The 13601-nt window shown below is 43.7% G+C and overlaps 1 protein-coding gene across 5 annotated transcripts in view; it reads right to left on the bottom strand.

The window, feature by feature from the left end:
* The window catches only part of CFAP221 (cilia and flagella associated protein 221), a 110610-nt gene that overhangs the window by 53769 nt on the left and 43240 nt on the right, over positions 1-13601 (bottom strand). The gene's annotated exons all lie outside the window — the stretch shown is intronic.

Below are 13601 nucleotides of genomic sequence, written 5' to 3'. Positions count from 1 at the left end.
AAACCAGAGAAAAGAAAATGTCACTACGGAAATTATGAGGAAGAGAAAATACATTTGTTATTCATTAAGTGGAAGTGGATCATCACAAAGGGGGTCTTCGTTCTCTTTGTCTTCATGTTGAGTAGGCTGAGGAGGAGGAAGAGGGGTTGATCTTGCTGTCTCAAGGGTGGCAGTGGCAGAAGAGGTGGAGGAGGTGGAAGAAGAGGCAGGCACACTTAGTATAACTTTTACTGAAAAAAAATCTGAATATAAGTGGACCCATGCAGTTCAAACCCATGTCATTCAAGGGTCAACTGTACATTCTTCCCATGCTAAGCCCAAGTACAGTATTTTCATTATCCTCATGTAGCTTTTTCATTAAACACCTGTGAATCAACTTCTCCATGTTTACATGATCTTATTTACTACTACATTAATCCTTTACAGTCATTATTTGATTGTGTCACTTCTACAAATATATACATATCAATCTGCATTAGTGATTCAGACATGAATTCCCAGAACTATCATCTGTAAGCAAATTACCAGATGTCAATATCAATGCTGTAAGCAACAGGAAAAGCTAGGAACACACATGCAAGTTTGTGTCGAAATGATTCAGTTCTTTTTTGTGTAATTTGATTCTCTCCTTTCAAATCTCTAGAATCTACTGCTATTCTCCCCAGAGTCAAATATCACACCATGCCTAATTCCTCTTTTGCATCTCTGGTGCCAACAGGGCTTGGAACATAGTAAGTGCTAACAAATTTGGAGAGAAAAAGAGAAGAAAGGATCAATGTTATTTATTTATATATTTACTTACTTACTTATTGCTGTCCCCAACTGGAAGGTAAACTGGAGGATGAATGTTCTCTCTGACTTCCACTGAAGGCTCCTAGGTTTGCTTTCTAGATAAGACCACCTGCCCCTGTGCATTTGGTCCTCCCACTGTCCCTGCAGAGGCCTCGCACAGTCCCCCATGAGTGCCTGGCATGCCCTCCTTTGCATCCACCCGCTTCTCTGCTTCCTGAATCTTGTGCTCCCCTCCCTTCTCCCTGTGATCAACCACATGGGCCTGCCCTTCACCCATTCATGTGAGTGCTTGCTGTGTGCCAGGCACTGTTTTAGGCACTTGAGATACAGCAAACAAAACAAATACCAGACCTCACAGTTTATATTCTATTTGGGGACAGAAAAACATAAATAAATGAACAAATGAACATAAAATACAAAGTCAAGACATGAATACCAACAGGGCATGGGAAAGCAAGTGGGTGGAAAGGAAAGGGCCCCCTGATGAGGAGAGGTGGGAGTGCGGATCTGAGAACTGAGAGGGCCTTGGCTCTAATCCCTTATTTCTGGCTCCTGCTGCCTCGAGATCGGCACTTGCAATTCCCTAGGCCTGAAGAGCTCTCTCTCCAGATTTTCTTTTAGCTTCATCCTACTCTCTGAAATTATCACATTTACCATCTGCCTTCTCCTAGAGTGTAAATTTTAGGAAAGCAGGCACCTGCTCATTACCGCATTCCCAGCTCAATAAATTTTTGTTGAATGAGTGAATGAACCCAAACTTGAAAGCCTATATCAACCTACATACAAAGTTCCCCTGCCTCTCCCTCCACAGGGTGAATGAACCCAAACTTGAAAGCCTATATCAACCTACATACAAAGTTCCCCTGCCTCTCCCTCCACAGGAACCTTCTGTCAGCCCTACTGAACTCGTGTACCCTGATTTGTAACCTTTTGAAGTTTCCCCGTCTCCCACCTAGATCACAAGCCCGGAAGGCAGACACCAGTCCCATACCTTTTTTGTCTTCCTGGATCCCCAGCACAGTACTTCAGAAATAGGTCTCCATCAATTTCCTGAGAGCAGAAGTCAAACTCTTTCAATGATACCCACTAGTTACCCTAGAATCCACTGCAGGGAGGAGGGAATCAGCAGAAAAGCTTGGGTCCGTGAGCTGACCTAAGACCAGCTGGATAGAAAATGTGATTCTCCATCATGTGTGGGCCTTCAATATTTTGACCACCCACTTGGTCAGAAAATAAGCACCCTTTAACCTATATATTCATGTGAGGCTCTAAAATAAGAACATTCTATTGCTCCTGCTCTAGCTCATTAACTGAAAAAAAAAAAAAAAAAAACAACAAGGACAAGCTCCGGAAGCAAGGATTAATGTTTGCCTTGACCTGGCTGATTTATTTTAAAGTGCTGTCAGCTCAGACCTAATACATAAAGCACACTGTTAAGGTGTAGTCTAGGCAACCAGAATACACTGCTTTTTCCACTAACAGGATGCCAGTTAATACAGGGAGCAGTGGATTGTCAAATGTTAGCAGCTGTAAAAGGTGTGCCAAGGAGTTACAGTTTACTGCTCAGCAGAAATGAACAGTGGGACAAAGGAGAGTATGTTTCATATTTTTTTTAAGTGAGAAGGGTACCCCCCACCCCCAGCAATGACTACCTCATTTAAGAAAAAGCCCAAATTGCTGTTTTATGTTTCAGGTCAATTTCATCTGGTCAATTTCAGATCACCATCCTTAAGATAACCAGGGGTCATGTTGACTCACAACATGGAAGGTGGTGAGCAGAGACAGAGAGGAGAGGAAAAAATTCAGAAATCAACTGAAGGTTAAGAGAACCCTAGTTTATCAATATGATGGGTATCATAAAGAAAAAGTAACAGCACTGGAAAATAATATCATGGTAAATGAAATCAGAGGAACTACCACTGTGTCTTTACCGGAACTACAATTGTATAAAGCATGTGCTTAAATATGAAAAGTTATTAAAAGGAGATGGAAAAATAAAAGCACATTACTTATTACGGCAGTGAGGCCCAGGATGGGGATAGCTTTTTAAAATTTCTTTTTCCCCATGTCCAGACAGTGTCACACATTGTACTGACACTGTAAAATTATTTAATTTTAAAATAATTTTTTCTTCAAAGATCTCTCAGAAAGTACAGATCACTCTGTCTAAATTGTCACAGAGCCATTCGATCCACATACTTAAGGTGTTATTGAGGCAGAATAGGGTCTGGAGGCAGGGAACCTAAGGCCGATTCACACTGACTTCCTAGAACTAAATCAGAAGGAAAACCCCAACTCTCCACACCTAAGTAACAACAAAAAAGTGGAGGCTACTCCCTGTGTAAAACCCCCACCACTTTGTGCGGCAGATGGGAAAGTATCTCTGATTGATGGCAGAAAGCAACCAAAGCTTAGGAGTCTAAGTTTGTAACTTTACATCAGCCTCTGACTGTGGGCCACTACTTCATTTCCATAGGGTGTACACCAAGTAACCAATGGGAAACCTCCAGAGGGTATTTAGACCCAGAAAATTTTATAATGGAGCTCTTGAGCCCCTGTGCTTGCTGGTTCCACCCTGTGAAGTGTAGTTTTGCTTTCAGTAAATTTCTGCTTTTGTTTCCTCATTCTTTCCTTGCTTTGTGTATTTTGTCCAATTCCTTGTTCAGAACACCAAGAACCTGGACACCCACTACTGGTAACATTATAAGTATTGATTTTCATATTCTAAGATTTACGGTACCTCTAGCTGGGTGACTTTGGGTAAACTACTTAATCTCTCAAAGCTTCTGTTGGGAAATTAATAGCTATATAGCTTTACAATCATCCACATTCTAACAAGGCTTCGATTCACTGGGTTACAGAAGGGAGGGCCACCATCCCACAGTGGCCACACTCCCCAGCCTCTGCTGCTGCCCAGGGACTGTGGGCAAGAGCGAGGCCCTAGGACTCACATACCCTGACTTAGACCTTGCTGGATTACACACGAACTGTGTAACTCAGCTTGACTACCTTAGCTGAGGCTCAACTTTCTCATCTGTAAAATGGGACAAGGCTTAAAGGAGAAAATAATATACAGGGTCTGGGATAATGCTTGACACATATAGTGTGTGTCCTATAAATGTGGCTTTCCCAATCCTTATGCTAAATAAAACAAGTAACAATTTATTGTGAATTATCATTAAAATATCCAAAAGAAGAAATATTTCTTTGAAAAACTTACACTTGACCCGTTTGAGTTCTTACAAAGGAAGAGGCAATTGCCTCACGATGCCAAACCACTCGTATGAGCGTCCCAAAGCACCGGGTCTTCCTTTTGCTCCACAAAAGTGCCAAGCACAGGCGAATCTACAGCTCAGAAGACAAGGACACAGCAGCCTCTGCAAAGTCTGTTTTAACGCATAGGCCTGGAGACTTACTGGGAGGAGGTAAAAGAGAAGCCCCGAGGGCTTTCGGATCCATGTTCACTTCTAAATTTCCCAGGAAGAATAGCTCCTGCTCATTCACAGCAATTGAAGACACATGTGGTGCACATACTGCGATACCAACAATCCCCAGCACTCATTTTAATCTTTTATTCCTTTCTCCCTTCAGCAAGCTTTTTTGACTATGACTAGAAACACGTGGTAAAATTCAGTCTTTTGGAATCTACTAACTTTCTATTTCATCCCTGTCCATCAAATATCCAAAATGCAGACCTCAGCAGCAAGACCAGACAGCCTGAGGGCGGTGCCTGTACTGACAGGGAATGTGGAGAAGGAGTCTGAGTAGAGGATGCTTGGGAAACTAAGCCAGGTCAGGAATTCCTTTTCCATCAAGCATATAAGCTGCTGGCCAGAAGCAACACGTGCAGTGCACAGGCATTGGTGCCTAACGTCGCAGAGACAGCATCCCTGGAGGGCAGGGTGACTGGAGGGGTTTCAGAGCCTGCTCCTGGAGCTGCAGGAAGCGCAGCACACCCCCAAGCCACCCACTGCTGGAGCCTGTCCACTCCACCATGCGTCCCTCACCATCTCTAAGGTCACCACTCATCCGAGCCAACCTTAGCTCCTTCCTGAGGGGGCTGCCTGTGTCCACCTTGTGCCACTCCAACCCACATTCCCCTCAGGAGCCAAAGAGACCTTTTAAAATATCCATCAGGCTATGCCACCCTCTGCTTCAAACTCTCCAGTAGACTCCCACCCGACTCAGAACCCAATCCTAACACCCACCCTCCTCCACCCCCTTCCGGCCTCTCCAACAGGCCTTGCACACTCCTCCCCTTGCTCACACACCTGACCACACTGGGCTCTCATCTTTCCCTTGAATGTGACCATTGCCAAGCCTGCTCTAGCCTTGTAGCCCTGTGTGAGTAGGTTCCTCTGCTTGAAACCCTATTCTCAAGTCTGGTGCCTTTTTGTCAACTGGGTCTAAACCGACATGACTTTTCCTCCAAGAGGCTCTTCTTGACCACCCAGTTTTCTCACAACCATTTTTACTCTGGACAACATCTTTTGTTTGCAGGCCTGCCTTTCTCCCCCGACTGGCATCTCTGCCTCAACACAGCGGGGACCAGGTCTGTCTTGCTCTCTGCGGTACCCAATGCCTATACCAGTGTCTGATGCCCAGCAGGCACTCAGTTGTTACTTATGGAATAAATGGACGGATGAAGAATGTAAGACCACAGGGAGGAGGTGAGCCCTGCAGAAACCAAGTGCAGAGCATTTCTGGCAAAAGATGGTGAAGTAAAGCTTCAGCTCAACTACCCTCCTTCAAAATCACAAAACAATGAGGAAAAGAAGGATAAAAATTACAAGAAAAAGATATATTCAATAGGGAAATAGCTGCAACCCTAAAGCACAAATAAAAAGCATGACTACCAAATCCTGTAAACTGAGGCATGGGAGCCTGCTGAGAACCAAGAGGTGCAGATTTCCCCTAAAGTAAGAGTCCTAGCCCTGGAAAAGTCTCCAACTACTCTTTGGTTAAAGTGACAACATGTAGGAGTATGGCTGGGCCTTGAGCAGGGACAGATATAAAAGAGACCAAACCCCATCATCACAGACCAGCAGGGGAGGTGGCTGAGGAAGCAGCTATACTGCCACACCATGCCCATTGTCTGCGACCTTAGACCCAGTTCAGAAGGCGCTGGAAGTGACCTGATGGGGAGAGAGGAGAGTTGTGACCATTGCATGGCAGCACACAGCACAGATGACTCTCCTGGGAGCCACCAGCCCTCGTGACCACTGAGCAGAGATGGGAGATATTCCCAGTGGTCGTGAACACACAGACTGTGGGGCTGGGTTCCCTGCATTCCAAACCCAGCTCTGCTGCTTCCCAACTGTGTGCCCTTACATAAATTACCTCAAACTCCATGCCTCAGCTTCCTCATCTGCAAAGTGGATGTAATAATAGAATCTACTTCATAAGAGTTGTTGGGGCTATTAAATGAATATGCATTCAGAGTAGTGTGCCCAGTCTATCCTGCAGACTCTGGCTGAGCGACGGATGAAAGGAGTTCACAGACACAGGTATTTTGCCTATGAGTGTTACTGGAGGACCACACGGCTTAGCATAGCTGAGTGCAACCCGAAGTGTGGCCCAATAAGCTGGAGATGCTCACACTTATTCAGTACAGATTTAATAGCAAAGGCCTGGAGCAAACACCATTTGTGGGTAATTAACATCCAGGGGCAGTCCTGCACATGGATGATCAAAGATTGGTTTTAGGAGAAATAGGTAAACAAATCTATCTGGATAAATTCCTTTGCATTCCCTTGTTATCTGCCCTCTGCCATTAGCTCAAGGTAAGAGGATTCAGCTGCCTTCAGCCATAACCCTTTCCCAAAGCTTTTGCAAAACCTCCTGGCCTTCCAAGAAGGTTTGTGCCTTTCCTATAATTTTTCCCACTACCCTGACTGATCTCCTACAGTAGTGTCTGGCACATGGTAAGCATGATGAAAGCATCAGCTATTCAAATGATCATCCCCTCTTCCACGTTATTCTTTTGCTGGCAGCAGGCTCTATTCAACGTTGAGCAGAGTGCTGAATAGAACACCACGGGTACTGTCCATGTAAACTGCAAAATTAAAAATTAATACTTTTTGAAGGAGGAGAGGAACAGAAACAAAATCACAGAAAGAATACACATGATAAGAGGACAACCTCAGAACACAGGTAACTCACCAGAGTCTTACAGAAAACAGACAGCGTGGCCTTGTCACAGGAACAGTCAACAGAATTCAAGGAAGCAATGTGAGAACATATTTGAAGGAGACGAAAAGAGAATTGGTGGAGCTCAGAAAACAAACAAACACAAAGGAACTGTCACCGATATGGTTTGGATGTTTGTCCCCTGCAAATCTCACTTTGAAATGTGATTCCCACTGCTGGAGGTGGGGTCTGGTGAGAGGTCTTGGGACAGACATGTGGGTGGATCCCTTATGAATAGCTGAGTACCAGCTCCCGATGATGAGTTCTTGCCCTGAGTTCACATGAGAGCTGGTGTTTAAAGAGCCTGGTACCTCCCCACCTCTCCCTTGCTCCCTCTCTCACCGTTTGATACCACCTATTCTTCTTTTGTCTTCCGCCATAGTTGGAAACTTCCTGAGGCCTCACCAGGAGCAGATGCCAGCACCATGCTTCCTGTACATCTTGCAGAACCATGACCCAATTAAACCTCTTTTTTTAAAAAATAAATTACCAAGCTGCAGATGTTCCTTTATAGCAACACATAGAGTAGCACAATCACCGAGGTGGAAACTGCAGCAAAGGAACAACAATAAACACACACACACATATATACACACACTCATGCAAATACCACACACATGCACACACATACACACACATGCTGAAAACACAGGTAAGGATGTAGCAGGAATGAGAAATCCACACGAAATGAAATTATTTTAAAGCAGATAGTAGATACTGAAGGCAAAGGAGGACCAACATACACACATAACTGGTATTCCCGAGGAAGAGAACAAAGCAAATAGAACATGAAAACCTTCAAGGTTTTACTAGTTGAAACATTTCCCAAAATAGCAAAAGTTGTTTTTCTCCAGATCAAAAGGACATGCCATGTTCCAGGGGACAAAAATGAGGCAGAACAACACCAATACATATCCTGCTGAATTGCTTAACTTCAAGACTGAAAAGAAAATTTCTGAAGGCATCCAGAATTCACCTTTGATTAAAGTGAATTAATCAAACAACTCAGCCCAGCCTCCAAATTCCTAGCAAAGTCAAAGCTGGCGACAAACAGCAATGTCTACTAAGTTCTGAGACAGACAATCTGCAAACCAAGACTGTTATACCTCACCAGGTTGTATTTCAAGATTGCAGACAGCAGAGAGACACTGTCAAACGTGCCAGCACTCAGGCATGTGGCCCCAGGGGCCTCTGGTTAACAAGAAACTAGGTGACAGCATCCAGACAGCCAAAAAAACTGAAGTGAAGAATTTGGGAATGTACAGAATAAATTAAGAATAAAGAATAAAATAAAGAATTAAATTAAGAATTAATAAATTTAAATTAATTAAATTGATTAATTTAATAAAAAATTAAGAATAAAGAATAAAGGTCAAATCTGTGGCTCCATTTCAACAGAAATGAAATAGCTACAGCATTTATGGTTACAAAAGATAATATAAATGCTATATAAACACAGAAGGATTCAACAAAGTCAAGAGTTTTAAGAGGGGAGGGAGAAAGTACACACGTTTTGTTTCCCTCCCTCCCCCCCCCCCGTTTCTTTCTTTCTTTCCTTTTTCTGAGATGGAGTCTTACTCTGTAGCCCAGGCTGGAGTTCAGTGGCACAATCTCAGCTCACTGCAACCTCTGCCTCCTGGTTGCTATTCTGCTTCAACCTCCTGAGTAGCTGGGATTACAGGCTTGCGCCACCATGCCCAGCTAACTTTTTGTATTTTTAGTAGAGATGGGGTTTCACCAGTACTGAATTCTGACGTCGTGATCCACCCACCTCGGCCTCCCAAAGTGCTGGGATTACAGGTGTGAGCCACCATGCCTGGCCTGTTTCCCGTTTTCCATGGCCAAGATTCCAGCTGAAGGTGAAGCACACAGTTGAAGACAATGGTGGCTCTGACCTCTTAATGCTTTCATTATCTCTTTTTTAAAGAATTTTGAAATGAAGTCTCACTCTGTCACTCAGGCTGGAGTGCAGTGGCGCGATCTCGGCTCACTGCAACTTCCGCCTCCTGGGTTCAAGCAGTTCTCCTGCCTCAGCCTCCCAAGTAGCTGGGATTACAGGTGCGTGCCACCACACCCAGCTAATTTTTTGTATTTTTAGTAGAGATGGGGTTTCACCATGGTGGCCAGGCTAGTCTCAAACTCCTGATCTTATGATCCGCCCACCTCAGCCTTCCAAAGTGCTGGGATTACAGGTGTGAGTTATTGTGCCTGGCCTCATTATCTCTTTTCTTAATTTTAGCAACAAATTTTAGGAATGAATATTTCGTATACCAAGGAAGTTCACCAAGTCCTGTTAGCTTCACTTTTTTGTCAGTCAGTATCAAGTAGCAACATTTTTATGTATCATATGATCCAGGTTTTCTTGTAGTTTTTGTGTCTCTGCATTACCACATGCCTCCAGCCTACCTCTTCCTCCTCTTTGTTCATAAGCACAGAGAGGTATCTGCAGGGATAGTTAAATGCTCGTGACGGTTATTTCTGGAGCGGTGAGATTCTTGGTAATGTTTTTTCAACTTGGGTTTGGTATTTTTCTTCAGTGTTTTAATTTTTAAAATAACAAACACATTTCATTTTTTATAAAGCCATTTTTAAAGAAATATTTATATTTGCTTAACCTCATTTCTTCTATACTTATTTATATACTTAGAGTGACTCTTTTTTTTCCCGTTGTTGCTGTTGCCTGTCTTCTGGCACGGCACCTACCCCAGACCAGCACTGTGGGACCCGCAGAACTGCCTGTTGTCCATTACGAAAGCCGCATTCTCTTCCAGCCTCCTGGAAGACTCCCAGCAGGGTGAGAGGTTGGGCCAAACCATCCCTGACTTCTTCCCGGCCTTGCTGGAACAAGCACTTCTGGATGGGCAGTAGAGATGTGAGGTAAGAGCTTCATTAAGGTATAGGCATTGTCCTCTGGGTCAAGTTCACTGACTGCTGCTGTGGTCAACTGAGCTCAACCAGTCCAGAATGATAGCCCATCAAATGGTCCTCTCGGACACGGTTGTACAATTAAATGAGATGGCATATGTGATGTGCTCAGCACAGCATCTGGCATGTGGCTAACAATTAGTAAACAGAAGCAATTATGAACATCACACCAGCCACACTGTGTGCAACCACTGCCACCCATCAAGGGTATATTGAGCACCAGGTAACACTGGGCATTGCTACCAATGTGACAGAAATTGCCACCTGCCTGTCCAGCTTTTCCTGACTTCTTCAGTGTGCCATTATTAATTAAGTTACCTATGTCCTCTAAAAGCTAGGGAACTGATTTCCATATCATATATTAAGTGTCCCTAATTATTCTCCCTTCCTCTATTGGGTTTGGTGCTTTGGAAAATCTTTTAAAGGTTTGATCTCTCGATTTTACCTCTCACGAGCACTCTTTTCCAACCCTACATGTGGCCCCCGGCTGTTCTTCCATTTGCTGGCCTGGAAGGTTGTCAGAGGCCCTCTGCTGGTTATTTCACTAATTTCCATCACGTGTTGGAAGTGAACCTGGCCAAAGACCTGCGTGCTGTCGTTTCTCTAAGCAGTCATATAGCCAGCATACATTTTCCGGGATGAGGCTGTTCATCATGGTCCTAACTACCAGCAAGAAGCATGTTATGCAGGCCTGCACTGTGTACTGGAGATGTGGTCTTACCATTTATCCCCTTGACAATCCTGATCTGTGCCCCACACAGTTTGTGCTGGGCTCTGGGGGTATTCTGTCTCACCTGTCTCAGGAGTACAGTGAGGCAGGGCAGAGAAGTAGGGGCAACCTCCCCTCATCATTTTCCTCTGTGGATGTAATGGCTCTGCCCTGGACTCCCAAAGGCTGCTGGACCCTGCAGGTAGGGCTTATTATGTGATAAATTATCTCAGCCAGGGGCCAAGGAGTCTTTGGAGAAAATAGAGGCAAAATGGAACCAGCATGTGCTCCTTTTTGCAGTCTAAATAGGTAGCACAGTGGCAGCTTCAGCCAGGAGTATGGCTGAGTTCAGCTGAGATGGCGTGATTGGACTACAGGTGAGTCCAGACAGGCTGCCCAGTGCAGGTGCTGCATGAAAGAGCCTTGAACCTTGACAGGCAGGGTATAGTGCTCTTCGTGTCCCTGTGCTCACGCTGGAGGATGGGGGTTCATGTTTTGCTGGAAGGTGCTTCCTGCTGGATTGGTGGCCCCCAGGTAATGTCTAGAACCAAAGTGGTTTGAGGTCAAAGCAAGGGCAGAGGCTCTGGGTTTACTCCCAAACTGATACAAAGTTGCAAGAAAGCTGGATTTCAGAAGAAAATGCAAAATATAAAATTATTTGTAAGTGTCTTATTATTTCTCACAATTATAAAAAGAGAGAATGAACTTATTGAAACTTTATATAAGAACTCTAAGCAATAGCCCCCAAGGAACTCTTGCCTAGCCAGCCATTTAATGCTGCAATTCACCATTTATATGAGTTAGATCCTTTGCATATGTGACAAGGGAATGTCCAGGATCACAACACAGTGACAAGTAGACAAGTGCAAAAAATGTTTTGTGGCATTTGCCTGATCTCCGACATTAATAAGATCTTGGTCAATATTTCTCTGAGAGTTCACAGAAAAATTAAATATCTTGGCCAAAGTTGTGTATTGCTGGCTCTTCCAAAATTATTAACAGAGTGTTCTTGAAGTTTTGGTTGCATATGATTTCTTGTCAGCAGTGCAGGAAGGTCACAAAATCCTTTATTCATTTTCCCCAATTTCAGGAATATCTTGGCACCACCAGCAGCAGGTCCAGCTTCTGACAGCTACAGCACACACCTGCATCTTAAGGATGGCCAGTTGAGTCAAAGCTGAGGGCATATCTTATAAACAGAATTATTAATAGCTTGCTTCAAATTTTTTTCATTTGGCAAGCATGAGCACAAAATGCATGGAAGGTGTGCACAGATGATGCTTCTAGTTCCTAGAAAAGATGTGGCTTCATAACCTAACAGACTAAAGACATTCCCACGTCTTTTAGAAATTGGTTGCCAAACACGTGCTTGAAACAGTGTCTACAAATATACATGCTCATTGTCTAAAATTAGCCCAGTTTCTCAGTCTATCTGAACCCAGGTTGTAAAATGGAGGCAATAATGCCTTGTGGCCAAAAAGCCATCCATGACTGGCCAGCTGTGCAGCCTCTGAGTCAGGCCAGATGCCTGGCAAGTCAGGAGACCAGTGAGCACAAGACCGCCTGAGCTGCACTCACTCTCCATGCAGCCAAGGCTTTCTCCACTGCAGGTGGAATTCTGGAACCTCAAAAGTATAATAGTCAAAGATGTGCTGATAAATCAACGAAGTGGGAAGCCAAACAAAGAACGTTCCTGAGACTGATGGACCAACGATGCCCTAAGACTCATAAAATAGCTACCAAGGAGGCTGATGGGTGGAGCCCAAGAGACCAGTTTGAAGAGCCACATCAGCAACACTATCCACACAATGCGCGTCATTCATTGGATGGACCATTGTATGGTCATTCATTGTACGGCAAAAGAGGGATCCCAAAGTTCAAGACCCCCGGCTTGCCGGGCTTCCTTCTTTCTTTCCTTCATTCTCTTCTCTTGCACTGCACTTTCCTGATTTTCTTTCTTGGTCTTTCTTTGTTCCTGGATCCATTTTCCCTTGTTGTCCTCTGAGTGTCTGAGTGATCCTCAGTCTGCTTCTCTATCCACACTCACTCCCAAGGTGACCTCATGTCCAGTCCAGTGGCTGTACAAATGTACAACACCCAGTGACACCCAAATTTATGTCCCTAGCACTCCCTTCTCTCTCAACTCCAAACTGGTATATTCAATTTAATTTCACTTAAAGGACAAATTTAAAATATTAATTAATAAAATACCAAAACAACCACAAAATCTTATCTGATGAATCAGAAAAAGTATCTCATATATCATGCATATGTCTGAATTATGTGGCTGTGCATTTTATAATCTGAGCACTGGAGGAAAGGCCTGCATGATTTTTTAAAGTGTGTCATACATAGTGTCAGTCAATTCTGCTTAATGCTGTATTTCTGTATCTATAGAGTACCCTGTTTTGAATAGGTTGTGTTTCAAAACTCTTCGGGTAAATTAATATTCTGAGTCTTATCACAATTTTTAAGAAGTATGGCTAGGACATAAGGTGTTGAGCTTTTCTTCCTTTTCCTGGCTACTGATGTCAGCTCAGTTCAAGGTCCCAAGGCCTTCATGAGTTCATTCCAAAACCACAAATTCCTGGCCTCCTGTCTGTACCCACCTCAGTCATACCTGTAAACCTGCACACTGACCTGTCTAGAGCAGCTCCCATCATGACTGCTCAGAAATTGTAGTAGTCCCTTCGGTCCATGGAACTAAACAGAATTATGGACCATCAGAGGGGCAGGGACCCATAGAAAGGCCTATTGTGAGAATATCAACTATACTTAACATCTAAATATTATCTTGTTTAGTATAATTTTAGTGATCATTTATTTTCCTTTCTTTTTTAGGCCCAAACAGCTGAAAATAATAAGCCTCTTTTCTCTGGAAAGAGAATCAAGTCCTATTTTTTGCAATATAAACAGTGGTTAACTTACATTTAAAAAAAATCTCAGAATGGCTCTTGGTCCTCTAGAAAATAATCTATTTACATTT

This window comes from Callithrix jacchus, chromosome 6 (genome assembly GCF_049354715.1).
Source record: "Callithrix jacchus isolate 240 chromosome 6, calJac240_pri, whole genome shotgun sequence".
NCBI classification, from domain to species: domain Eukaryota; kingdom Metazoa; phylum Chordata; class Mammalia; order Primates; family Cebidae; genus Callithrix; species Callithrix jacchus.
The sequence above is the reverse complement of the archived record's forward strand: the minus strand, read 5'-3'. Positions and strand labels throughout refer to the sequence as shown.